Source organism: Strix aluco, chromosome Z, assembly GCF_031877795.1.
Source record: "Strix aluco isolate bStrAlu1 chromosome Z, bStrAlu1.hap1, whole genome shotgun sequence".
Lineage (NCBI taxonomy): Eukaryota > Metazoa > Chordata > Aves > Strigiformes > Strigidae > Strix > Strix aluco.
In genome coordinates, this window is record NC_133971.1 from 10,430,092 (window position 1) to 10,435,016 (window position 4,925).

Here is a 4,925-nt window from a genome sequence, read left to right on the forward strand (position 1 = left end):
ATTACACCCGAGGAACGCGCATTTTGGCCTAGCCCTTCCCCACCGTATTCTCTTTCGAGTGCCGCAGGACGGGGGCTAGCGAACGCTCCGGGCCTGCTGGGGGCTGCGCTGGCAGCACCGGCGGGCAGCAGAGGGAGCGCCGGAGCCGCCGCAGCGCCGCGCAGCGTGGGCCCAGCCGCCACCGCCGCCCCCTGCCACCGCCCCCCGACCATGGGAAAAAGCAACAGTCGGGTTTGCTGTGCCCCTTTTTATGCTTTGCTAATGTTTCCACATAGCATTCCCTGCAGCTTGCTTTTACGTCTGTGTACAGCTGTTTCTCTTTTTTTCTTTTCGGAGGAGAGAGAAGGGCTGTTTCCTCCACGCCAGAAATGTATGGCCTCTCTTGGCCACGATGTGGCAACAAGGTCTTTTTCTTAGCTCAGTGTCTCTGCTGGATCCCTTGCAGATATCTGTATCTGCTACCTTTTACCTGTCCGGATCCAAGCGTGGGAAAGATTTCTGCTCCACTCCACTGCTTTCCTCTTTTCCCACATGGACCCCATCCTGCTTCACTCACAGCACACATTTTGACAGCAGCTGCTAACTCTTTTCAACTCTGGCTTTAATTACAGATTTCAATATTGTCATTCTTCTAATTTCCCAAGCCATGAGTCTGACTCCAGGAAAGCTGTGAAATAGGCGCCTAAAAGCCGTATAATATATTGGCTTCATCCCTTCTATTGTCTGTTTTTTTGTCTGCACTCCAAGTGCATCTGACGTGTGTTTAGTGTGTTAAGCATTGCTGCTTAGGTGAAGAGAAGAAAGAACAAGAAGGAGAAATACTTCGTGCTGTCAGCTCTACCATATATATAAAGAAAAGTGATCAGAGATATTCTCCCACCATCCTGCATGGGCATCCCGGTCTCTGCCTCCCCATTTGAGCTCGGCACTGCAGTGCTCCATCTGCCCCTGACACCTCTCATGTTACCAGCCTTGCTCTGAGCACTGAGAGCTAGAAATTCCCTGGAGAATTAGTGCTGAGAGACTCTTTAAGAGTTTCCTACCATCTTTAAGACAAGACATTATGGTTCCATAGCCAGAAACACCTCAGCATTAACAAGCTTGGAGGCTGACACAAACTTCTGTATTTTTTCAGACAGCAAGGTCAGTTGTGCATTTGCCAGCACTTCCAGATGGGCTCAGGGCCACCCAGACAGGCTTTCCAGTTTAGGTCCTGCAACCCAGCTGCAGCAGGAGCTGTTCCTGCACAGCACCCGCAGCCTGTGCTGGCCTGGGCAGGGGGCTGGTAGGCAGAGGGAGCTTGCCACCCGCAGCAGCTGCAGAGAGGGACAAACACACAGCTGCAATGGGGGCCCATGATGTAGTGTACTGTTTGTGTGAGCATTTCTTGTATGCCCTCTGGCCCCAGGGATAGGAGTGGGGCAGACCTGGTTCCAGTGGGGAGATAGGAAACACCTTTCCCCCCTTCTTTATAGCCTAATACATCCCACACTCCAGCAGAGAAAGTATCCTGACATGCCATGGGAAGAGGTTTCGCCAAGATAGCAAAGCAAGGAAACTTTACAGTGTATAGGAAATGCCCTTTAGCACACTACTAATGATCACTTGCTGCTTTTGCTTTGCCACATGGCAGGCATGTGGTGCATGAGGCTATAGTCTACAAATATGGTGTATCCCACTGTTAATTCACATGATATTACGGCAGTTCACACACTTTCTAGGGTTACTCTTAAAACCCTAGCCCTAAGTCTAACTCACCAGAATGTTCAAAAATATTTACATTTTCCAAAACATTTACAAAAGGTAGTCTTGCAAACCTGAATTTTAAAGGCTACCAGACCCACCAGTGAAACAGCAGGAACACCAAGTATATTTCTTACTAAGCCATCACCCAGGGGAAGCGGGCCCACTCCTGTCCTTTGGTCCTCCGCATGGGCAGTACAGTGCATGGGGGGTGCAGAGCAGTCAGGGACAGACTGGCCCCACTCTGCACCGAGCAAAGGCTGTGGATATCTCAGTCCTCCCCATCCCTCCATCTGCCCCAAAGATGTGGGCAACTAGGTTTGGAGGCTTTGGGCTGGCATTTACATTAACTGGATGTTTAAAGCTCTGAGAGAGAGAGCAGAGCTGGCTGCAAATGCTCAGCTGACCTCCTCCTAAAATATCAGGGGAGCCTGCCCCATTCCTGTATGGGAGAAGAGGTTGCTTCTCTTCTTGCATCCCCCACATGTAAAATATGTGATTGATCCGCTCCTATCCAGCCAGAAGGCAGTGTGAGAAAATGCTCAGCTCAGACAGACGAGGCTTGACACCCCTGCCCTCACCAGCGAGTGATGCGGGTGCCCTGTCCCCGGTCTCGTGGCAGTCAGGAGCATAAGGGCTCCCTTCATCCAGTGCCTGGTGTTGTCCCCTCTTAACCTTTGTTGCAGACAATACAGAAATATTCATCAGCAGGTACACATACAGGGTGTGAATCCCAGTGCCGCCTTATAACTCTGGAAAGGATGCCAACCTTATGGCTTTCTTATGGCTTTTTGGGCAGGAACATGTGCTCTTGCCCTTTGTGTGCCAAAGTGGTCAGGCGGAGAGAGAGGGCCCTGCTGATGCTGCTACCCAAAAATGTGCTCACAGAGGGGGTAAGGAGGGAAGGATTTCTGTTCCATGTAAAATCTACTAAAGCTATGGGTTTCTCGCTCCCAGTCTTCCCCATCACTTCTCATTTAAAGATGTGACTCCTTTTGTACTCCTTTTTCCCCCAAGGGAGACAGCCTGGCACAGCCCACAGCCACAGACAGCAATGCCAAAGTCTGGCTCTGCTGGGGCTGTGCTCCCAGATCTCAGCATCCTGCTTAATATGCCTGCAGCAAGAGATTAGGAGAAATAGTCCAGCTCTAAATTATATCACAACGGCAATGATCACTGATTGCCTGAAAGAGCATGAAGCATTAAAAACAGGAAAAGCAAAACTCAGCAATGGTGGTGCGACACAGCAACTCACTTGAGGCATGAGTCCACTGTGCAGTGACTGCTGCTGAGGAGGACTGCTGTGACCAGCCATGGGACTTGCCATGTCCACTTTCACCCTCTTACACCCCTGCTTTATCTTGGTCATCAGCTGGTTGTAGTACTGTCACGGATGGAGTGATAGGCTTCATTCATAAGAGAGAAGTAGCAACATGTTTATTGATATAAAACAGTGATTTAATAATTTTGATAATAAATGCAACAGTGGTTTAACAAGATTTGATGGCAAGGTACACTAGATTATTTACTGCATAAAGGGTAGGGTCAGACAAAACTGCAAGGGAGACTCTCCCATTGAGTCACAAGGATCAGAGAGGACCCCCTTGCACTCTAAACTTCTCAGAGGGGAATTTAGGTGCTGCTGGATCCAGACTTAGTTCCAGACTTGGTCAGGAATAGACATAAATCTGGTTTATGTCTAAAGGATTATATGTGCACAATCAATCCTTTATATCACTTAGTTAGGATTTAAAAGTTTAGCATGCTATTAATCACTTACCGAGAATCTGTTGCAGCAAGGACTCGCAACCCCGAGGAGCAACCTTGAGAGGTGTCCCTCCTCAAGGGGAGATGCTGGTGTGCAGCCCACTGCTGTGCAGGAGAGCTCAATGGGCCCTGGGCTGTCCAGCATTTATGGAGTAGGATGATTGATTAATAGTCAATTTACATACTGACTACAGGCATTAGTTTCTTCCAAGTTTGGCTTGAGTCAGACATTGACCAGGACTGTGGTCAGGTGGGCGCATTGTTCAGATTAGCCCTTGGCTATTGTGTTGTTATCTGTCTCCCCCAAATCCACATGACCAGATGCATCCATTAGGATGGCCACTGGTGACTATCATTTGAGCACGGTTACAGCAAAAACAGGTCAGGTTGGGGGGCAGGGGGGAGCACACTCACAAGTTAAGGCTTTCTCTCTGAACGGTGTCTCTGTAAGAGAGATCTGTAAAGATCTGGCTTCCCTGGCGAGACAAGAGTGGCCTGGGAGAGCTCATCCCTGCTTCCAACACCATCCCAGTTCTGCCTCCCCTGCAGTTTCCACCCCCTCTCAGTTTCTCAGCTTAAACTAAGACTGACTGGCAAGGCCTGAGGAAGTAGAGCAGGGTCTCACCGCAGAGTGGAGCAGAGAAGGTTCTGGGTGTCAGACAGGGAGATGGGCTTACAAGAGTAAGGGGCAGCATGGCAGAGATTGCAAACTTAGACCTTACTGAGAGATGTGGCAGTGAACAGAGCCATTTATGGAATGTCTGGGTGAAGGAATGAGAATTAGGAAGTATCAGGTACAGAGCAGGTTGTGAAAGTGAGTGAAAAGTTCAAACAAGAAGAAAAGCTGAAACAGAAAACATAGGAGCTGCTTCAGACCATGAAGGCAACTTGTTTTTCATACCAAGCAACTCTCTGAGAGAGAGAAGATGCTGCCTTTCTGCAAAAGGAAGCAGAGCTTTTGCAGGCCAGGGAGTGCAGGGTGATAGGGGTTGCACACTGCGCAACCACATTGTGTGGTCATCCACAGTCATGTCCTATACCTGCATTTGACAAGGGACCTTGGAAACCTGCTGTTTTGTGGCTGAACAGAACAGCCCCAGGGACAACACCAATGCTCTCGTGAGGTCAATTGCTCCCCTGCTGCCTGCCCTAACACTAGGTGAAGACTACCTTAATCTGGGTCCAGGAATTGCAATGGCCCAAGAGTGACTTTGCACAAAACTCTGCTGCAGAATCCAGCAATCCCGAAGAGTTGGAGGGCCATGAGAAATTTATGGAGATGGTAATCACATCTGCTATGGGAGCATAATCTGCTTCTGTCAGAATGCCTCTGCTGATGGCTGGAGAGCACAGATAAAGTCATGTAAAGTCTTCTAGGCAGTGGTCCCTCACAGGGAAACCCTGAGTGGAGAAGA